The following is a 23,780-nucleotide window of genomic DNA, read 5'->3' on the forward strand; positions in this document are numbered from 1 at the left end:
CCTCTGCCCCTCTCCCCAACTCATGTGCTCTCTCTCTCTGCTCACTCTCTCAAATAAATAAATCTTTAAAAAATTATGAGAATAATAATAGTTAATACATGTTTACTGGCACATTTCTAAGAGTTTTGCATATATTAACAAAAATTCTGGATTTCAGGACATAATATTGAGTGGAAAAAGCACATCATAAAATACCCATTGTGATACTACTTATGTCTAAAAGTACAAAATAATGCCTACCTTATATGGTTTATCAATACACATGTAGTAAAAATATGAAAACATGGATTTCCCAAATATACACAAAATTCTCTATAATTGTGGTCTAAGGTGGCACTAGAGAGGGCTTATAAGACTGGAGGCATTTCGGTCTGCTTCAATTTATCAGATATATGTCATTTTCAAAAGACCTGTAATTAACAAACACTTGTATAGTACTGTACTCTCACAACCAATCAGCAAGGTGTGATGATTAATTTTATATGCCAACTTGACTGGGCTAAGGGGTATCCAGAGAGCTGGCAAAATGTTATTTCTGGGTGTGTCTGTGAGGATGTCTCTGGAAGAGATTAGCATCTGAATCAGAAGACTGAATAAAGATCACCTTACCCTATGCAAGTGGGCATCATCCAATCCATTGAGCACCCACAGAGAGCAAAAAGGCAGAGGAAGGGCAAATTTGCTCTTTGCTTGAGGTGAGGCATCCATCTTATCCTGCCCTCAGACTCTGTGCTCCTGGTTCTTGGGCTTTTGGATTCATATCAGGACTTACGCTGTTGGCCCCAACTTTTAGATCTTCTCAAAATTCATGATAATTAGGAAATAGAGGGCTTGAGGTTGCCAGCCATGTGCCTTAAATTTAAGATTAGGAAAACTGGGAGAACTCAAAATATGCAATTTTGATTTAACAAAAGCAAGTGTCTTTCCCTCTCTCCCCACCCCACTCCATATTTTAAAAAAAAATGCGTGGGGGAAGCCCAGGGGGGAAAAATTGGTTATGGCTACTCAGGTAATTCTCCTTTCAGCCAGATTTCAAATTTAGAGCTCTTTACATCCAACTTCTCTGTCCTCTTTGATGACAGGATTAAGTGGATATACAAGGACCTGCACATTTGCTACCAGCATCCTCCCAGTTCACCCCATACCCCACCCACGTGGACTCATCATCCTCATGTTTGTGCTGCCAAACTTTGCGCATACCACTTCCTTGCCTGGGAAGGATTTTCTGGTTCCGCTTGCCTGGAAAAGCCCAATCATCCTTCAAGAACCAGCTCCAAGGTCACCTCCTCTATGAAGACTCCCCTGAGAGAGGAGGGAACTGTCGTCTATACACTCAGTTATTCACCCACACATGCTTATTGAGTGCTGTCCATACCCTTCAGCCAAGACCACCAGGAACATGCCAGCAATGAACTAAGGTAGGTTTATTACTCATTGACTGAGGGAAAACATACTCCATGGGTCATCTCCATAACAGAGTGTTACAGAGAACTTATAAGATTTGGGCTTTGGTTGGCTGATTTGGGGAGTGTCTAAGAAATCAAGAAACTGCTCTAAATTGGAAACCATCAGAGAGTGAGGGCAATTCTATGATTGGGTTTTATGGGTGGCACAGTGACCTTGTTTTTGTCTTTGCATAGACAAAATTATGCAGTGACGTTGTTTTGTTGCACTTCATCATGGTTCAGAGTAAGTTTATCTGAGGTTGGTGTTCTGTGAGACTGTTCATGTGCAACAGGAGAACAAAATGGCCTGACTATGAGTGTCCGACCAGCTTGTAATACTATTACAGTCCAGCTGTGATTATTTGTGGGTGTCGGGGGCTGCTTTCTTTTTTCTTAGCACCTACAGTACAGCGGTTGTTGGGCTGTGATATTGTCTATATGTCTGTTATATCACTCAGCATGTTGTATTGTGTAGCGACAGTACTGGTATCTCTTAAGATCCATTTGAACCCTCCCCGACAGCGAGGCAGCCATGGGATGTTGGTGGGACTGACCCCACCTGCAGGTTCACTGATGAGTCTTGATTTGTCTAGAACACCCCAGTGACTGGTTCAGGGATGGGCACTGCAGATGGTGTTTCCTGGAAATAGAAACTGAGATTTGCATGCAGAAGAGTTAGGGGGGAGGTCTCACAGGAAAGGATGTAGCAGAGAGAGGGAAATCCAATGGCACAGTGGGAGAGGTTGACATGTGCGTTTGCAAAAAAGGCCGTATCTGATCCTCCTACGGGAGCTCTGGAGCTGGGACGTCCCTTCTGAGAGGTCTGAACGGAGACAGGACCAGGCTTTTGTACCCACCCATTGATAAGCCATTAGAGGCGGTTTCTTGCCAAAAGGGGCAGGCAGCTCCTTTTGGCTAGAGCAATGCCTGTAGCAATGCCTGTAGCAATGCCTCTTTTACGAACCATCAACAATGATCACTCCCAGCAGTGGGTGATGAGAGTTTCCCAATCCTGAAAGGAAAATCTAGGGAACTATGACAAGTGTTTATGGGAGAGAAGATGAAAGATAAGATAGGCAAATGCCCATCTGATTTTTTAAGAAAGAGGAAGGTAAATTCTGCAAGTGGTATAGTTTCTTGATTATCTCACATCAGGTTCTAGAAGAGATGTTGAAATCTTAGTGAAGGAGAAGAAGCAATGTTTACCAGGATATGCTCATTAATAACAACAAAAAAGTGCAAAAATAGTCAAGGGTTTGCATGATGTGACATGACTATGGAATTGAATGTAATGGGGATAAGGGAAAGATACTGTATTTGCTTCCAAAACATCAATGGCACAATTTTAGGATGTGACATGGCTTAGCAGTAATATGTGCGACAAAGGCAGAGAGATTTTATTTGAAAATAAGTCCAGTTTGAGTCATCTATGTGATGTGACCATGAAGAAAGCCACTGCAGTCCTGGGTTACATTGAATAAAGCTTAGTTTGGTCTTGTGACTTAACTGATTGATGTGCAAGTCTTATCTGATGACCTAAACAGAAACAGATCCTGTTTGAACACCATTTTGAAAAATTAGTTGTCCTTCCTCCCTCAAACCTGGCAGAATGTTATTGAGAAACCAGTATGTGTGATTCAGTCGAGGGTAGTACCTGCTTATGAATCACATTTGTGGCTGCATGGCAAGTAAGGTCCACCCAGGTTCAAGTGACCTGTCTGTCTATTCATCTGCCATTACCATGCTGTATTAATTATAGAGGCATTTTGGTATATGACTATCTGAAAGAGCTAGTTCTCCTGCATAGCTCCTCCTTTTTAGTGTTTCTGAGAAGATTTTTGTTGGGGTTGGTGATCTATAGGCTCCTATCCTCTCTGACCCCTATCTCCTCATTTCACACAAGTTGAACATGTGTGTGAATGAGAAAAAGGAAACAGTACTTCTGGGCATTCACCTCTGTCTCTCTCTCCCTGCCCCTGCACTCCTCTTTCTCCAAGAGACTTGGTGAATATGGGCTCTGTTGACAGACAGACACAGTCTGACTTACATTCTTGGCTCAACTGCTCATCCCCTGTGATCCTGTACAAGTTCCCTAAAATCCCTAAGCCTCAGTTTCCTCATCTATAAAATGGGCAAAATGACGCCTTCCATGGAGTGAGAATGAATGGAAATGATATGCAGAAAGCACTTAGCCCAGAGCCTGGTACAGAGAAGGGGCTCCATAGATGGCAGCCATGTTCACTGTTGTTCTTGTAGCAGATGGTACTTTGTTGTTATGGTTCCTGTTATTGTTAGCATCAGCGACTCCTTTATTTCCTTCATTCTGATTCATGCATTTGAATGGGGAAAAGAAAGACATCTCCATTTTATCTAACCCTTCCTTGAAATCTAGCTTTTCTTTCTAGTAAGAATGCAGGCAGCAGACTGCAGTGGTATTAGCACTGTGACTTTGTCACCATAGAAATCACAGATCTTTTCATATTACTCGATAGTCTCAAAACATCTCCCATTGCTCTTTGAAAGGACAGTAGTTATTTGACCCGTCATCAGATCTTAGTACTTAAAGCATTGATGAAGGAGTACAAATATTACTATGACATACTGTTTAAATATTTGATAACCATAACAATGTAGTTGTTTTCTTTTATAGTTCTGTGTATTTAAAACATTATTCTGAGAAGGTGTCTGTGGGCTTTACCGGCCTGCCAACAGGAACCATGGTGCATAAAGGGTTAAGGGCCCCCGCACTGGGGCCATGTTGCCTCTTCTGGCTGGTCAGCTCAGTTGGTTAAAGAGCAGTGAAGGTCACAGGGTCAGTTCACCTCACTTCATTCTATTCCTCAGCCCCAGAGACTGGGCAGCATGTCCAGAGACACAGAACAGGGTAAGAACCACCAGAACAAGCCCATCTCTTTGGCAGGTAACAGAATGTCCTGTGGATGGTGGATTAGGCTTGGCATAGCATTATGGGAGGGGTGGGCCATTTGGATATGAAAGTTGATAGTTGGCAAAACCTAATAAAGGGAGAAAGGAATCGCTTGTAACTAATGGTCGGCCCTGTGACTGACGGCAGTTCTTCATTCTGACTGTCTCTCAGTCCAGGCTCTTTGTTCTCCGTCAAGTAAGGACACTTCCTATTGCTTTCTGTCCTTGTCCCCACTCATCTCTCTTTCTCTATCTTGTCTTTGCTTCTCTCTCTTTCTCTCATTTTTCTCCCTTTTTCCCCTTCTCTAATTCCCTTTCCCCCACTTTTTCAGGAAAGAAGCAGTAGAAAATTCTGAATTTAGTATTGGGCACAGAGTGGACATTCTTTTCCATGCCTGACCTCCTACTCTTTACACTGACACCTGTTGGCTTTGAGCCTGTCCTCGCGCCCCTCACTGCCATCATACAGCCATGCGAGTGTGCAGGCACACACGTGCACACATGCACACACTCTCCATCTCTTTCTCTCTGACACACACTCACACCTCAGAAAGATTATATTTATAATACCCTAGGGTATTTCCAAATGCCAGTATTCATTTTGGGAGCACACTTGTCTCTCTTGCTTGGAACAGACTGAATTTTCCACTGGCTCAGAGTTTTGAAGTTCTTCCGGCTGAGGGTGGAGTGAGAGACTCCAGGGGACCAGCCATATGTCAGAGCGCTATCAACTTTCTGCTCAGAGGGTCGTGCTCACTAGAGCAGAACATTTGTTGAAGGATTCACAGCCACATTTGGCCCAAGCAGCTCATGCTGGGTCTTTTAAAATAAAACTTGCTAGGGGACAGGGCTTCTAGAGTGGAGAGACCAGGTGTCGAGTGAGAATAGACCCTACCAGGCTGACACAGGCCATCAGAATAGATGTTTCTGAGGCTCAGAGAAGAGGACGGTTTTGAAACTAACAAATCCCCAAAGGACAAATTACAAGTTTCACTCAATGTCTGTGCATTAATAGGAATTCACTTTCAATTTGGAGTGGCAGCTGAAGGCTCTCATTTCTCAAAACTGGAATCAAAGCTGCCTTTATGCACAGGCAGACTTGAGCAGTTCCTCTCCTCTTCCTTGAATTTAGCTGTTCCATGAAATATCCTTAAAGGAGTTCAAAAACAGCCATTCCATAATTAGAGCTATGGCTTGAAATCCTCATTCCTGTGAGAGTTGACTCACTGACTTTAATTCACACTAAAGTGTGAATGACTAACCCAAGATTCTTTTCCTTTTTTACAAACAGGTTTATTAAATAAGAGATATGGGTAAGAGATAGAGAAGGGGAGAGATTCATAGAGCAAGAGGAAGGGAGAGAGAGACAGATGCAGATGTTTGAGAGGAAATTGGATGGAAGGACATAGAAAAATGGGATACTTGAGATTTTGTAACTTTATAAATTTTGTAACTTTATAACGTTATGGATTTCATAACTTATATACTCAGAATTTGTCCCAATTAATTTTCAGGAGGCAATTACTTAGCTTAATTATGGATAAGTTTTTAGCACTCACTTTCAAACTGGACTTTATATTGATTGGTTTTCTTAGCCTCTCATATGAGAAGCTCTTTAGTGGGTAAAATGGGAAGATGGCAAGAGAGAGGAGGCACTGAACTGAATCAGAACCATTGGTCAGAGGATGATGTTTCATCACCTTCCATGTCGTTTCATCAGATGTCATCTCAAACCAGTTAAAAATGCTCTTCCCTTCTACTTCACAGTAAACAAATCTAGGGAGAATTCTTTCACTTCCCCAAATCACCATTTTTTAAGTGGAATTTGTTTGAACAATTTGATGTTGATTTCTAGTCTGGCTTCCATTTGGTTCCTATACGGGTCACTAAGCAAAAGGGAATAATATATCACCTGTTCCACATATAAATGTCACCTGATGTTAGCTGTTCAGTGAGCGCCGAGGTCAAAAGAAGGGTTACCGCCAGCAGAGAAGTATCACTTCTGACACAGGATGTGCTGTACCGCACGTACATGTGTCGCATTCATTAAGCAGTTCGTGGAGGTTTTCATGAACTTGTTAGCAGGGTCTGTGTAAGCTTTGCTGGGAAAGTCACTTTGTACTCAGCCCAGCTTCTTAGCTCCCTATGCAAGAAGGTCAAGGACGTGGAAGAGGAGGAGATGGGTCCCAGGGCACCCTCAGCCTTGAGAATCTTCTCCCTCTGACATCTGGAAGGGAAGAGGGTGGTTGAGTTCAAGGTTGCTGCCCTCAGACAGAGAGACTGGAGAGAAATTTTCTTCAGATTCCTCTCCCTTTGGGATGACAGTGAGGGTCCAGCTCCAGAGTGGTGGGCTTGGTCTCTTTCTGTTAAGTTGGAAGATAGAGGTTGGTCAAAAACGTGTGATTAATTCCTAGTCTTTTAGACTTTAAAGATAAAACTGCAACATTTTAGTACTGTCAACTCAAGCATTATATGTTTTATACTTATATGTTTTATTATTTTCTTGCTTATTCTGGACAATAACATTGTTTCCTTTTTACTGTTCAGTCTGGACATACCTCGTGATCTCCCATTGTAACTCTCGCTGACATTTATCCTGAGCTTTCACAGTGGCTCTCACAGTGTGGTTCCTGACCAGCTGCATCAGCATCCCCTGCCTGGGAAGTTAGAAATGCAAATTCTCAGACCTTACCTGGGATCTAAAGAATGGAACCTCTGGGAGTGAGGCCAGTGATCGGTGTTTCAACAGGCGCTCCAGGTGGTGCTGATAGACCCTCAAGTTTTAAAGCCACTAACTGAGTTAGTGAGTTTTTCATTCGTTTAGTGGCAACACTCCTACATGTATTCTCTCAGGTGTCACATTGACCCACCTCTGCTTTAGAGTGGGAGAAATGGAGGCTTAGAAATGTGATGGGGAGGGTCCAGAACAGGCTACTCTCCTCCTGGGGTTTTTCTTTCTCCTCTGCATTTCAGAGTTTATCACAGGATGCCTCTGCCTCTGCTGGCCCAGGGGAAGGGAGCTGTCCTAGAACACCACTCAGAACACTGCCCCATGGCCTCAGGAAGGACCTCTGCTTAGGCTGTTGAGAGACAGCTGATTGACAGCTGGCCTCATCTGCTACCTCGGCATCCTGGCTCCAGGGAGCTCTCCTTCCCCTCTTAATCTCTGTCCCCCTCTCTCTGTGCTGTTGCACCTGCCAAGATCAGCGGAACAGCTCTGGCTGCCTGTCTTTGGAGAGGAGCTGCGTGGTCTGAGAAAGTTGGGTGGATAGAAAGGCCTCTTCTTGGAAATGGGCTCTCTTCAGGTTCAGTCTTGGGACACTGTCCACTAGGGCATGGGGCAAAAGCTTGTGTGTTTATATACGGCATGGACTTGGAGTCAGGACAGGAGTTTTATGAGCAGAAAGGGGATTTTGTTGTGTTTTTGTCTTTATGCTGATTCTTTCAGGGAAGTTGAGTAGTGTGATGGAGAAATCTACGACGAGAGAAAAAAAACAATTTTAGTGAAGTCAATGTAGGTTCACTTTCACTTGTGAATATATTACTTCCATTTTTTGTTACACCATTCATAAGTTTCATACATATAACCTTAGACTGAGAATTCTTTTTATGAACGCTCGTTGTTGCTTTCTTTCAACGAGGCTCAAGAAACTTCGTAGTTGTCAGTGGGGCATAGGTTCTGGCTGCCATTCACAGGGTAGGTGGTGGCCTCCTGTTAGTTGATAATTACTGATGGACAACATGTGCCCCTCATTCTGTGGTGCCCACTCACACAGGCACACATATGCATACACATATGGGCACACACACGCGTATACACATGCACATACACATACGGAACCCCTTATGTCTTTTTAACTTCCAAAGTCTTTATACATAAAATTTGCCTTCACCTAAAGTTTAAATAAAAATTCTGAAATAATGGATGAAATCCATTCAGGCAGCTTGATGGTTTAAAGCAAGGCTGATCTTCCTGCTTTTTGAAAAGCTTATTTCCAGAAATAAAGCTAAGTGGGCAAAGGAAGACCTATTTCTCCCTGCTGAATAGGAAACAAAACTGCACATATTAAATGATGTCTCCAAGGTGCTATACTGCTTGGAAAGAGATGCCATAGATGCCCAGGCTATTCATGTTAAGACTGAACACATAGTCACTATGTGAATTAGGCAAGGCCATGGTAAAATTGACTGAAAATGAGTCAGCAGGACTTTGTGAGCCATTCCTTCCCCTAATAAAACATCTACCTCCCTAATAAAACATCGCTTTCCTCTCTCTTTTGACCTTGAGCAGTCTGTAAAGGACAGTGTCCTTCCTTTGGGATTATCTAATCTCTAAGAGAAAGTGCCTTGCCCTCATATATTGCTGGTGGGAATGTAAAGTGGTACAGCTGCTGTAGAAACACTTTGGCAGTTCCTCAGTAAGTTAAGCAGAAAGCTATTACGTGTGTTTATGACCCAGAATATTCCACTCCTAGATATATAATCTAAGATCATTGAAAACATACGTTCCTACAAAAACTTGTACATGAATGTTCATAGTGACATTATTCATAATAGCTAAAAAGTGGAAACAGCCCAAATGTCCATCAACTGAGGAAAAGATAAATGTTGTATCCATACAATGGAATATTAGTCCACCATAAAAAAGAATGATGTGTGGACACATGCTATGACACGCATGAACCTTGAAAACATAATGTTAAGTAAAAGAAGTCAGAGACAAAGGGCTGCATACTGTATGATTCTGTTTGTATGAAATGTCTAGAACAGGTAAATCCATGGAGATGAAAGGTAGATTAGTGGTTGCCAGAGCCTAATGGGAGAGGAGAAATGGGGAGTGACTGTTAATGGTAGTGAGCTTCTTTTTAGGGTGATGAAAATACTCTGGAATTATATAGTGAAGATGGCCATACAATATGATTATACTAAAAACTCCTGTATTGTGTACCTTAAAATAGTGAATTTTATGGTATGTGCATTGTATCTCAATTTTTAGAAAAGCCTTAACAAGGTTCTGCCACTTTATTTTTTTCTTTTTGGATTAAGACAGGTTAGTAGAATGCATCTCCACCTTGGCCCCTGAGGAAGTGAGCTGAGTGCTCTCTTTTGCCCTTCTTGACCTGCTGTCGGATATGGAGTGCTGGAAATGGAGGAGCAGATAGTAAGAACTCAGAGGAGTGCAGGAAAGGAATAAAGAGTTGGATGGGTCAGCTGCAGTCTTTAGGAAAGAGCTGTACTCTGTGCATTTACTCAGTCAACAGGATCCCTGGAGCCTTTTCATGGGCTGAATGTTGTGTGATTATTAACGTGAGTAAGACCAAGTCTCTGCCGTCCGTGAAGGTTAGGTTAAGACAGACAGATGTGTTAAGGAAACAGTCATGATTCAAAGGGATCCACCTGCCACAGGAATGTCCTAGAGATTCTCAATTGACAGGAGAACTTGTGGAAGAGATTGGAGTGGGGAGGCTGTCCTCCCAGCCTTATCAACAAGAATAAAAGGGCAGAAGTAGGAATGACGGTGTGTGTTTGGGGCAGATGGGGAGATGGCCAGAGTTTTATTGACATCCTTCAGGCAAGTAATTACTCAACTCTGCTCTATCTTTTGTAAAACTTCTTTCTAAAGGTTCTATATGCACTGGCAAAAGTTGTGGACAGTACAAGAGGGAACACAGTGGATAGTCATCTCCCTGCCCCCTTTCTTGTAACTGTTCTCTCCAGATGGAACTGTCTTCAGATAGTCTTAAATAAAACTTCTGACCCCCGCCAACAAAACCCTACACAATCTAACACCTGCTTAGACTTTACCAACCCTGCTATGGGCTGAATTTTGTCACCCCCCACCCCCCAAAATTTATATTTTGGAGTCCTAAACCCTAATACCTCAGAATGTGACTGTTTGGGGGAGATAGGGTATTTAAAGAAGTAATTAAGGTAAAATGGAGTGACACGAGCGGGCCCTAATCCAATGTGACTGGTGTCCTTTTAAGGAAAAGAGATTAGAAGAAGGATGGGCACAGAGGAAAGACCATTTGAAGACAGAGGGAGAAGGCAGCCATCTATAAGGCAATGAGAGCCATTGGAAGCTATTTTTTTTTTAAAGATTTATTTATTTATTTGAGAGAGAGAGAGAGACAGAGGGAGTGTGAGCTAGTGGAGGGGGAGGGAATTTTCAAGCATACTCCCCTGCTGAGTGCGGAGCCTGTTGCTGGGCTTGATCCCACAACCCATGAGACCAGGACCTGAGCTGAAACCAAGAGTCTGAAGCTTAACCTACTGAGCTACCCAGGCGCCCTGCCCCTGGAAGCTTTTAAGCAGGGCATCTACAGATCTGATTAATGTTTGGGAGTTAGTTTCTCTGGAGATCCCAGCAAGGAGAACTAAAGCCCCACTGGCCCCAGGCCCAGAGGTGATCTTCCCTATTAACCCAGGGCCTGGATTAAATTTTCTTTATCCTGTTCACTGTTCTTGTTTTTCAGCAGAGTTTGCACAAAAAGAAAACAACACAGTCAGGATAGCATGCTTCAGTACTCCAAACAAATTCTGAAACGCATAAAGGTTCAACCATAAATACACATTTTGCAAGACTGTCTGATCTATTTATGTCACAAAAATCTCGTAAATAGAGGAAGTGGATCAACAGCAAATAGCCATTGTTGACTTTCTACGAGTACATTGGTTATCATGATGGCTTGTGTGCCACAGGATTGTTATGAAGAGAGATTTCTGTGTGGGGGTGTCTTTCTGTGCTCATCAGTGGATTTTGTTTTTTCATGTGGGTCAAGATCTCTAGCCGTAAACAAAGAGAAAATGTTGGCCTGAGAAATACCTACTTTACTTTGTTAATAAGCAGAGCCAAAACTGGAAAAAATAATTTTGTTTTGTAAACATAAGCTTGTTGTTCAGTTAGTGCAAAGCCTAACTCTTGCAAAATGCTAAGGGGACGTGGTCCCCATGGGCTAGCGTTTAAAATGACTTTGGAAGAATAGAAACAGCAGCCCTGTTTGTTGTGCAAATGTAGGGAATGTCAAAGCCAAATCGTCAAAATTATTTTCAACAACCAAATGCCATTTATGAGCTGTGAGGTACCTACTTAACAAAACTCTTTCAAGTTTAAAGGGAGAAAAATCTCTTTTTATGCCTCTAAAGACAGCATCAAAATTAACATCTGAGTTATAAAAATAGTCCATGAAACAGATGACTTGATTCTATGACTTGAGACTTTACCAGATAAAATTCCAAGTGAATCTCTTTTCTCTTTTGCATTTTTAAGAGCTGTTTCCCTTCTCTGGTTTGGTCCTCTGGTTGATCTGTTGAGGCAGGCCCTTGTCAGCCAGATGGAATATAATCTATATTTAGAGCTTCCATTAGCTCTTGTGTGTGAATGTGCTACCACTTCCTAATTTCAACACAAGTATTCTATGAGAGTGGATTGCCATTTATGTTATTGCTGTATAATAAAGTCAATTATGCCAATACATCTTTTTCATGGAGATTTAAAAAAACTCATGAATATTCCCTTTTTATTGGTTACCTATTGATAAATGGGAAGTTAACTTGGTAACATTTGCTAGCTTTCAGACTGGTCAGCCTTAGTTCTGGTTTCTCTCCACATCCCTTCCAAGCTGGTTTGGATGCTGTTTAATACTTTCTTTTCAGTTTGTGGGAGTTCAGCAGCCCAACTAACCTTGAGCATGGAGGAATGAGAAATGGAACCAGTCCATCTTTGGCAAAAAGGTTCATTTTGCCAGAGAAATTCTTTTTCTCTAAAGTAAGAAATTATTGTGTTATCCCAAAGGCACAGCTACTATTGTGCCAAAGTGCTGCAGAAAGCTTACTGCTGAACTTTTCTCAAATCAACGGAGTGTTAATGAAAGTTTGAGGGTAGTAGAATTCCAAAGAGAAGTACTCTGTTTTTTATCACCGTTTCCCCAAACAATATAGTGGAAAGCTCCGATGATGATTATAAAAATAACAACTCCCCTTGCTTGTGCTAGAAAGAATATAAAGCGGTTCCACAACCTTTCTGCATTGAATCAGAGTAATCCCCCTGGTGTCCTCTGGCAAAGACCTCTTCGGGGCTCACAGAATGCTGGCATTGTCATCAGGATCCTGGGGGTGAGGCCTTGGGCCAGGTCTTGGGATTTTAATAAACATAGCATACGAAAAACCTCCGGAATCAGAGTCTTTAACAAAACAAAACAAAAATCGAAGGCTACAATTACTCAAAGGGTTATTTGGATCTTGGAAAGGAGATGAGGAACCTACAGATGGCTTTCTGTGTTGGACGGAGAAGGCAGATAACCACGTTCATGCTTGTTCTCAATCATAGCAGCTATTCGTACTCAGTAGGAATATCGGCTGTGTGGTTTGTCACATGAACGAAAAGATCAGGGCTTCAGCGGAGTGGCCAGAAAAATTGGGCTTTGTCATTTCCAGCCACTGAGGTCAGCAGAGAAGATCAGACATGGATGTCGACCGTTTGTGCTGTTACGGCTCAGCGGAGACAAGCTTCTTGCTACCATGTCACATGACTCCTGGTTGGAGACAATAAGTGAAGACCCCAGGTCACACCAATAATTCTCAGTCCCAGCTCCTGCTATTTTTATGGTGCCTTTGTTTTCCCCTCACAACTGGCCTGCAGCCACTGCTGGATGCTACTTCTCGGACTGCTTTTCTCCGCATCCCTCCTGGGCCTCAGTGACTCTTGACTCTGATTCCAGTGTGTGGGTTCCAACCCCCATCTCAGCGGTTCTCTGACCCCAGCTAGGTGTCCTACAATTCAACTCAATCCTGACAGCATGTGCCCGGAGATAGTGTGAGATCCTATAGGAAAGGGTTCAGTCCAGCTGTCATCTAGTTCCCAACTTGCGGTGCCAGGCACAAGCCCGGGTTGTCACCTGTGCTTCTGTCCGGCTGGCTATAGATTGGAGGTTCCAACAACTCCCTTCTTGGGTTCAATTAATTAGCTAGAGTGGCTTACAGAACTCAGAGAAACATTTTACTTACTAGTTTATTAGTTTACTGTAAGAGTTTGTAACTCAGGAACAGCCAGATGGAAGAGATGCAAGGGCAAGATATGCGGGAAGGGCTGCAGAGCTTCCATACCTTCCCCTCTCCAGGAGCCCTGTCTCCCAGCACTGTAGTCGAGGCACACGGGTACAAGAGCACCTGGCTCAGGGGGGTCCCCAGCAGACTAGGTTCGGCCACTTGCCGCTGTCAAAATCCAAAGGCAGGGAGATGAGCGGGGGTGAAACAAGAAAGGGATTTATTTCAGTGAGACCAGACACAGTGGACTGGTGTCTCCAAAGTGCTAAAAATACGAAGTTTCTGTAAGGAAAATGTGGGACAAAGGTCAGTGAGTACACGCAGGTGGGCAATAAAGGTCGGGTTGATTATTGTCTTGGGGTCAATTACTTGGAGTCTTGCTGGCTTAGGTTAGTCCTTACTGCCTGAGGGGGCAGTTTCTGTTCCCATCACAGGGTGCTTTGTCCAAAGGGTCTTTTGCCTGAGTTAAGAGATAAGCTGGAAAGAACTTAATTACGAAGCACAGACTGACATCAAAATGGAGGTAGCTGACGTCCTCCTTCAGCACCTCCATGCATACACCCACCTGAAGGTCTTCAAGCCCTGTCCTTTTGGGTATTTACGGAAGCTTCATTACACAGGCATGATTGACTCAATCATTGGCTATTGGCGATTGATTCATCCTCCAGCCCCGCCCCCTCCCCAAAGGTTGGGGTTGGGGGTGAGGTGGGACTGAAAGTTCTAACCCTCAAATGATACTGTTGGCTCCACTGGCAACCAGCCCCCAACCTTAGATGCTTTCCAGATGTCACCCATTAACATCACAAAAGACACCTATGTCGCTCTCATCACAGGAAATTTGAAGGGTTTTAGGAGGTCTGTGTCAGGAATGGGACAATGACCAAATATATATTTCTTGTTATAAATCACAATATCACAGCCTGTCTTTCTGAAATTGTCACCTAAATGTTGACATTCCCCTGGGTGTGCCCTATAGGGGACATAGAAGTGGATGTTCTCACTTCATCTCTAGATCAGAACTCTTTCTATAGGGGCGCCTGGGTGGCTCAGTCGTTAAGCGTCTGCCTTCAGCTCAAGTCACGATCCCAGGGTCCTGGGATGGAGCCCCGCTTTGGGCTCCCTGGTCTGAGGGAAGCCTGCTTCTCCCTCCCCCACTCCCCCTGCTTGTGTTCCCTCTCTCACTGTGTCTCTCTCTGTCAAATAAATAAATAAAATCTTTAAGAAAAAAAAAAGAACTCTTTCTCTGGTTTCATAGATGTCTCATAGCATGATTGATCTAAATTCATGATGCTCCCACCCCTGAGATTATGTCTTCTCCTGAGAGCCTCGTCCCTACTAGTGACCAAGATTCAGTGTGCTCATGATATTCCAGGCTCTGTTCCAAGCATCTGACATGCTTTACCTCATTTCACCTTTGCGAGAGTCCAGTACAGAAGATACAGATATTCTCCCATTCCACACATCTGAACACAGAGTGATTTGGTACCAGGCCCCAGGTTCAACAGCTAGTTGTGGGTAGAGCTGGGATTTGGCTGTGGGTTGTGTAAACCATAACTCTGCCGTGCTGCTTGCTGTTTGCATTTCCCCAGGTCAGAAACTCGGTCAGCCTTTTTGATACCTCCTTCTCCCTTGGTTGCCACTTCCAATCCCACGCCTGCCCCATCACTCTTACCTCCTGAATAACTTCACTGTCACCACCACTGTCCAAGCTATTGCTTCCTAAATGGACACACGCAATGGCCTAACAGCTCTTTCTGCCTTTCTCTCTTTTCTCCTTCCCGCCCCATATACTTCCCACATTACAACCAAAGAAATCTCTCTAAATCATAAATTCAGTTGTGTCACTCTGCTAACTAACATGCTCCAATTGTTTCCTATTGTCCTTGGGTCAAAGCCTGTTAAAAGATAAACTGGGGCATAGTAAAAGTTTTTAAAGTTTATTTGAGCAAAAATCCATTCAAATTGGAATAGAATCCCAAACTGGAAGTGGTTAGGAGCACTCTACCAACAGGAGCCAGAAGAAAGACTTACACAGAGCAGGTGCAGAAGCAAAGAAAGGAACTTATTTGATTGGCTGTATCTTTAAGCCTAGTTGGCTGTTTGTGATTGGTTGTCCTTAAGTTTGGATTTCTTAACTTTGAGGCATTTACAGGCTTAGATTTCGGTTGCTTATGTCAGTCACCCTGGCATTTAGAGCCACTTCAGTCTAATGGCCTCCTTTTAAAAACTAATTTAACACCCTTAACAGTACTTAAAAGGCATGGTCTGGCTCTGTTCTCCCTTCCAGTCTCGTTCTTCTTCCCAGAATCACCCCTCACCTAGTGCTGTCCACGTGTTCTGGTCTTTCTGAACCTCTTTCCTTTTGTGGTTTTTAGAAGGACACCTGCTGTCTCTTTCCTCTTGGCCACTGAGCTGTCTGTTCCCCTTGCCTGAAACACTTTTCCCTTCTGCTTTAGCTGGTTTACTTCTACTCATCTCATCCTTAAGCTTTCAGGATGTCGTCCCTAAGATCCTAGCAAGGGAATTTGGGGCCTTGGCTGTGTGTTCCAGAATAGCTGCCACTTGCTGTGTGCCTGGTTCTGTTCAGAGCACTTGAAACATACTCACTCATTTGATTTCACAAAAAGCCTGTGAGGTAGGTACAGTTATCATGTAGCAGATGAAGAAGTGGAAGCACAAAATGTTTCCATCATAGTCCATCAGGAAAACCGATGCTACTCTAGTAGTTCACCAGAGGACATTCAATACAGGCCTCTACCACAAGGGTATGGCAAGAGCACAAAAGACAGATAGTAGGTGGGCAAGGCAGCCTGGAAAGGAGCAATAGTAGGAAGCTGCTGGGGCAAGTTACAGGGATGGGGGTGGGGTGCAAGAGGGAGGTGATGTCACCAGAGCTGAGGTTCTGGGGCTGCCCAACAGGAATCGAACCCAGGGGGAAAGAAAGGAATTGGAATCCAGGAGGAGATGCAGCCATGCTAGAGCTGCTGCCCCAAACAGAGAGGGAATGAAACACCCTGACATTTCTCTCTGCCAGTGCTTCCCATTGGCTGAGCTAAATTAGAGACACTCAGTGGCTGAAATGTAGTTCTCAGAAGTCATGGGGAAGATGGGGAATGGATCGAGAGCAAATAGGCAGGAGACAGACCCAGAGAAGTTAAAGTAATTAGCCCAAGGTCACACAACTTCTAGGGAGGGCCCAGAGAGTTTGTCCCCAGAGTGTGTACCCGTAACAACTACTATATATTGCCTCTCTGAGAACCTTAGGCAAGGCACTGAATCCCTCTGCCTCAGTTGTACAAAATGCAGATAATAGTATCCTCCGTATAGGGCTATAAAAAAGATTAAATGAATTAAAATGTGTCACATACTTTGGACAGTGCCTGGCATAACATATGCATAGTCAATTTTGGCCACCATGACAAGAGACAAGTATTTCAGGAGAAGCCAGTGGTCTGGGGGTGGAAGCCATGCCCAGTACTGTTGTAAGCTTTTCCTCTAGAATGTAATTGCTAATCTCCATCTTACAGATGATAATACTGAAGCCCCAGGAGTCCGTGTTGTCCTAAGTGACGTAGCAAAAATGGAGATAGGACTCAGGAATTAGATCCAGAGCCTGTGTGTTTAGCCACCATATTGAAATTCCTAGATAGTAGACACCTAAACTGAAGAGGGTGGCAGAGTCTATACCTTTTGCCTCTCTGACCTTAGCACTAGCTCAGTGCCTGGAGCCTGGAAGGTACTCACTGCGTGTCTGCTTCATGAATTTTAAATGGATTGAAGATTTGCTGGTGCGCAGGGAGAGGGAATGTTTCCAGACTCGTTTCTGGACTTCTCAGTCAGCCGTGAAGTGTCCAGTCATGAGTTGCAGGCACAGCCTCTCTTCAGGGACGGATTCTAGGCTGTCTTCACAGTTTATCCCCAGGAATCCCAACCTTGCCATTTTATCTCGTCCTGTTATATCTTCTTCTGACTCTCCCTTCCCAGAGGCCATCCAGTTTTCTACCTCACTGAGTGCTCCAGGTGACCAAGGCTAAGAGTCAGAATGGGGAAAATTGCAATGGGATGATGTGAGAGAAAATAAAATGGGGTAAAAGGTCACTATTGGAGAGTTCTCCAGGACACTTAAAGATCATAATTTGGAAACACATCTGGACGTAAGATGGGACTGAGAATTACTTCCTTGCTAGGACACATTATTTCTATTTTTATCTGTGTAATCGACTTGGTGTATGAAGTGGAAGCAAATCACTCTTCTCTGCCTTGTTTCCCCACATAAGAAGACAAAGATAATTTCCACCAAATGTTGGAAAGGCTATACTGGATTAATTACTGACTCAAATTTTGGCATGAGGATATTGGCTAAAACTCAGTTTTTGATCCATTTGCAACAGTATGCTTTGGGGATGCTGCCCTTCCTGAATTTTCTCTCATCTTGCCAGCTGAAAGAGTTGGTCTTCTTCTTCTTCTTTTCTTTTTTTAAAGATTTAATTAATTTAACACAGAGAGAGGGAGGGGGGCAGGAACACAGCAGGGGCAGTGGGAGAGGGAAAGGCAGGCTTCCCACGGAGCAGGGAGCCCGATGCGGGACTCGGTCCCAGGACCCTGGATCATGACCTGAGCCGAAGGCAGATGCTTAACGACTGAGCCACCCAGGTGCCCCAAGAGTTGGTCTTCTTGTGAGAAGCCAGTCTGTATTTATTTAGCAAGTAATATGAATTATGTACCTGATAATGGTTCCCTTTTTCCTTTGGCTGTGTACAAAGTGCAGAGTCAAACTGCTCAGTGCTTGGAAGCATGTAGAATTTTCAAGGCATGCCTTTCATGTCCTAACCTCGCCACGGCCATGCGCTTTCTATTCTATTGTCTTTGCCTCCCCCCCTCATTTATATTTAGTGGATTGTATCTTGCTGAATTGTATGTATCTTTGTACGCCACCCACAGTCCTTCCTGGAACAACACAGACAAATAGATACGGACTCAAATGTTTTTATCGTAGACTTGATTCTTCACTTTTAGTGCACTACATTGAGTTACTGACAAGCATCATTGTCCCATTACTTTCTTAATGAACTAATGTAGCAGAGGCCTTTTTAAGGCAAAAAGTTAAATATTAAGTTCCAGGGTTCCTAGCTGAGAGAAGTTGTAATTTTATTTTATTTTTTTAAGATTTTATTTATTTATTCATCAGAGAGACACAGCAAGAGAGGGAACACAGGAGGGGGAGTGGGAGAGGGAGAAGCAGGCTTCCCCCTGAGCAGAGTCTAACATGGGGTTCGACCCTAGGGTCCTGGGATCAGTACCCAAGCTGAAGGAAGACGCCCAATGACTGAGCCACCCAGGAGCCCCAGAAGTTGTAATTTTAGTACTGGTTGATCAAGAAATATATTTTGAGTGGTTGCCAGGGGCAGGGGGTGGGAAGCGAGTGAAATGGATGAAGGGGGTCAAAGGTTCAAACTTCCGTGTGCAGCATGGTGATGATAGTTAATAATACTGGATTGTATATTTGAAAGTTGGTAAGAAAGTAGATCTTAAAAGTTCTCATCACAAGAAATAAAATTTGGGGGGTGCCTGGGTGGCGCAGTCAGTTAAGTGTCCAACTCGTGATTTTTGGCTCAGGTCATGATCTCAGGGTTGTGAGATTGAGCCCCTCTTTGGGCTCTATGCTCAACCGGGAGTCTGCTTGAGATTCTCTCCAGCTCCCTCTGCTTCTCCCCCCGCTTACGTGTGTTCTCTCTCTAAAATAAATAAATAAAATCTTTAAAAAAAAAGAAAAAAATTTTGTAACTATGCGAGGTGATGGATGTTAACTAAACTTACTGTGGTGATCATTTCATAGTATATACAAATATCCAATCATTATGTTGTACACCTAAAACGAATACAATGTCATATGTCCATTATGTCTCAATACAAAAATATACAAATGACCAAAAAAATCAGATACACATTTCAACAATAATTGAGTCATCAGAAATGATAGTGAGTGACCAGGAAGTTGTGTTTGCTGAAATGAAAAGTATCAGATGTGAGGCAGTACTGATGTTTTAATATTGGCCTGTTATACACATTCCTATCCATTACACTTAATTATATTTTGGCTTTTGCTTTTGTAAAATATAGACACAGTATACAGTAGAGATCAAAGAAAGGAAATCATTTGAGCAAGTAGATTAATACAAATAAATACAATTTAATACAAATTAATCAATATAGATTAATACCAATAAATCCACGATGGTCAGGGCTGAAAAAAAAAGAAAAGAACATACGCTGAAAATCTACTTGATTTTGCTGAAGTTTTAAAATGAGTTTTTATTTTATTAATACCTAATACAGAAATAAAATTAATGAATTTATAATTTATCAATTATATCTTATTCATCACAACCAATCCATATACATTTGGAAAAATAGTTGCATATACACACGGTGAAAACAAGGTCTGCATTGGGTAATCATTGGGTAATAATGTCTGTTGAGCATATTGAGTAGAAGACCCCATGAAGAACTTCATAGTGCCCCAGAGGCTGATCATTCCTGCTAGGAATCTGGCTTTGAACCTGTACTTTGTTTTCAAGGGATATTTGGTTAGGTGCTAGTACCCCCAGGTATGCACTAGAGTGTTTCCTTTTCATGAAAAATGGAAAACAATTGGCTCAACCTCAACCTTTACTGATAGGGTTTCCCTTCTACCTTGTCAGACATGCATCAAAATCACTTCATTAAATTTGAATGATGTTTAAATCAGTACATATTTGTACTGAGATTTTAAACTTGTTAAATGCTCTGATACAATATTTTGTTTTTGTCAACTGTATAGAGTTTAACACTATTCCTATTAATAGATCTAAGAAGGCGAGGATCTCATTTTGTAAAAAGGAAACTGTAGGGAAGTGCATGGCTTCACTGAGGTCATGTTTCAAGGTAGAGACTGACCTGAGACTAGACCTTTATTTCTTAAAATGAATTCTGTTGCTTTTTCCTTATCTTGTGTTGACTAAGGGCTGTCTCTTTAAAAAAAAAAAAAAAAATCTTTTTAAGTAAACTAGCTCCCAGTGACCCCTTCATGTCTCATCCCCCGACCCAATGAAATGTCAGTACTGTGTACAGACAAACCTGTGTCTCTCTATTCTTCAACATCTATGCCTCCCACTGGGGTCTTGAAATCCCTCTACCCTCTACATACATTAAGAAATCAAGATTATTCACTCCAGACAGCAGCTTTTCTGCTCTACTAGATTAGCTCTTTCATGAACAAAAACTGGCACATCTGATCTATAGGATTTTTGTATTTGTTTAATGGAATTTATTGAAAGCCGCTCAGCAAAGCAGCGTTTCTAAGGGTAACCAGGCCCCAGGAAAAGCCCATGCTTAAACCCTAACATTAAATAGCATTCCCTGAAAGGCCCTCTGAATGAGATCTGAATGGTCTCCCCTGCACGCTTCCCAGGCCTGGGGGAGAGCTGGAGGGATCCATTTTGTTTATCTCCGTGTAGATTTTTTCCTTAGCCCCTGACACGGGTTAATTCTAAATGATAAATCCAACTTGCTTCCTGCAGATCCCTGAGGAAATTTTGAGAGAGAATGGAACTTGTTTTGTGAACTGAAAACCAAGTAGCTCATGTTTGGCTAAAGATGAAAGAAAAAAAAGAAAGAAAAGAAAAACTCAAGAGGAGAAACAAAATGAAACACTGGTACTCTTTCTTCCCTATGGGCAGCACAGGGTGTGGGAGGACAGGGGGAGGGGGTGGGAGTGTAAAGGAGGCGTCTGAGTTTATTTTTAACACAAGTTAAAGGCATACTCTGTGTTCTTTCCTTTTAAAAATAGATTTTTAACCTCTTGAAGCATTTTGACTCTATTCTCCCTGTGGGGTAATACCCCTTTTGTGGCTGGCAACTCCCACTGGATCTTTTCCCATTACAGGCTTACAGGCCAAGTAGTTAGCAGGATGGAAAAACCCCAGAATATTTCTTCGGAGAGCTCTCCATCAGCATATGCACATAGCTCCTGTGTGCAGAAAGGCTTATAAACCCTGGCTGCTTACATGGACCTTGAGCTTTACTGCATCTTTCAAAACTTGGTGGCTAGGAAAAAATGTCCTCTTTTTAAAATAGTCTGAGTTAATAAAATAATGGACATAGTCTTCTTGAAGTCCATTCTAATAACTTTTTCGATGAATTTATGAAAGACACAACACAACACACACAGACACCCCCCCATAAAATTAGATATGTATGAATAGATACATTCTAATAGTTAATCTCTGACACTGATTGTGGGCTTACAATTTGGCAGGCACTGTTTCATATGCATGTAAAACTTTGAACAATGCTCTTAATTTTACCGTCCCATTTTACAGATGAAGAAACTTAGGCTCAGGACTATTCAGTAACTTAGGAAGATTATGAAGTCAGTGAGCAGTTTGGGGAAAGGAATTCAAATTCAGGCAGTCAGGCAGATCGAGTCCACTGCTACCCCCAGTCCACTGCTACTCCATAATTAGAAAAGGAGCCCCCGCTTCCATTGGTTGAAAAGTTATCAAATACTGATTTTGTTAGAACAAGACATTTTATTACCACTTGCAAGACAGTTGTCATTGTAAAAATGCAAATCTACAGTGTTGACAACATGAAGGATGCCCCCTTGGGTTTGAAACCCTTGTGCTGTGCACAACCTGCACAGATGTACATGGTGGCCCCACATACACACAAACACACAAACCTCATAAACTGCAGGCATGGCAGTTTATAAAGAAAGAAACAAACTTTTAATTTAAAAGGAGAGGGACTAGTCTTTCGGAGGTAAATGGACTGATTTGATATTAGTAACAGCTCTTCTACATGCCTCAGTCTAGAACTAGTACAAATCATATGAGAAACTCTGAAATGTGTTGCATTTGTACACAGTACAAAAGTGCTCTACTCCCATGTCCCCTTTCTTCTCCTCCAAGGAATAAACATTGAATTCACATTGAAATAGGTGGTCTCTATATATGAATATGCATATGAGTGTGTTAGGGTGGGGGGTGGAGCAGAGAAATACGACAGTTCATAAACCTAAGGAAATTAAAATTTTATTATGGAAATTTTCAAAAATATACTGAAGTAGACCAAAAAAGCATAATGAACCCCACTTACTCCCATGAACCTAATACCCAGCTGCAATAATTATCAACTAATGGCCAGTCTTGCTTCATCTAGGTTTCTATTTACTCCTTTTTGAAGCAAATTCTAGACATCATATTTTATCATCACATTATTCTCAATATTATCAAAACATTTCAGTACCTTTCTCTACCAGTGTTTTTTTGCATGTTTTTTAAAAATAACCACAATACCATTATTACATCTAAACAGAAAATAGCAAAAAGTCCTTGGTATCATTAAATACTCAAATGATGTTCAAAATTTCAGTTGCCTTCCAAATTTCCAAATTTTCTTTTGTTTTTGTTTGTTGCTTTTACCTTGTGTTTGTTTGAAATGGGAATCAGCTAAGTTCAAATGTCACATTGGCTGTCAGGTCTCTTAAGTCTCTTTGAATCTATAAGCTCTCCCTTCATCTCTTTTTTTCTATAGTTTGCATCTTGCTGACATGCTGATATGGCATCCTTATTATGTGGTTTAACACATTTCTCTGTAGCAGAATCCTTTCTGAGAGCAGGCCAGGCATCTATATGTTTTTTTTTTTTTTTTAGAGAGAGAGTTCATGAGTTGGTGGGGGGCGAGGGGTGGCTCAGAACGAGAGAAAATCTTAAGTAGGCTTCCTGCCCAGTGCAGAGCCCAACATTGGGCTTGATCTCATGGCCATGAGATCATGCCCTGAGCTGAAATCAAGAGTCAGATGTTTAACCGACTGAGCCACCCAGGTGCCCCCATCTGTATGTTTTTTTAAGGTGGTTGGGTGAACTTGAACCACAGTGAGGCTTGGAAAGCACTAGAAAAGCTCAGGGTCTGCTCCCGGATTTTGTAATGTCTTGGTTGAAGAAACAAAACTCTAAGGAACTTTCATATGTCCACCATCTGTTAACAGGTAAAGATGCTGGCTTGTGTGTTGAGGGCATGCAAAATTCCCTGAGTAATTTAGGGTCCTCCAGGAGAACAGTTTCTCAGCCAGGTTTGAGAGAGGACAACAGATGTGAATCGGTGGCAGAGGAAAAAAGAGAACCTCCCAGCTGGGGGGATTTGGTCTCATTTGGGACCACATGGGAACTGGTTACCAGCAGGTGAATTGCAATTAGCAGACAAAGCCTCTATTTTGAGGGCTTGAATAAGATGGTGCTTGACTTAAGTGGAGTTTAAGTAACTGGTTACACCAGATGTTCTGTGCATACTGGACTGATGTTAAATTTACATGTCTTCAATGGA

General features: G+C 42.4%; 1 long non-coding RNA gene across 1 annotated transcript in view; it reads left to right on the top strand.

The window, feature by feature from the left end:
- The window catches only part of LOC113922964, a 179,290-nt gene extending 158,190 nt beyond the window's left edge, over positions 1-21,100 (top strand). The window contains exons 5-6 of the long non-coding RNA XR_003520125.1: positions 1,083-1,418; positions 20,975-21,100. This is a non-coding gene — a long non-coding RNA (uncharacterized LOC113922964). The remainder of the gene's footprint in view (positions 1-1,082; positions 1,419-20,974) is intronic.
- Positions 21,101-23,780: the final 2,680 nt, after the last annotated feature.

Source organism: Zalophus californianus, chromosome 9 (genome assembly GCF_009762305.2).
Source record: "Zalophus californianus isolate mZalCal1 chromosome 9, mZalCal1.pri.v2, whole genome shotgun sequence".
Taxonomy (NCBI): Eukaryota; Metazoa; Chordata; class Mammalia; order Carnivora; family Otariidae; genus Zalophus; species Zalophus californianus.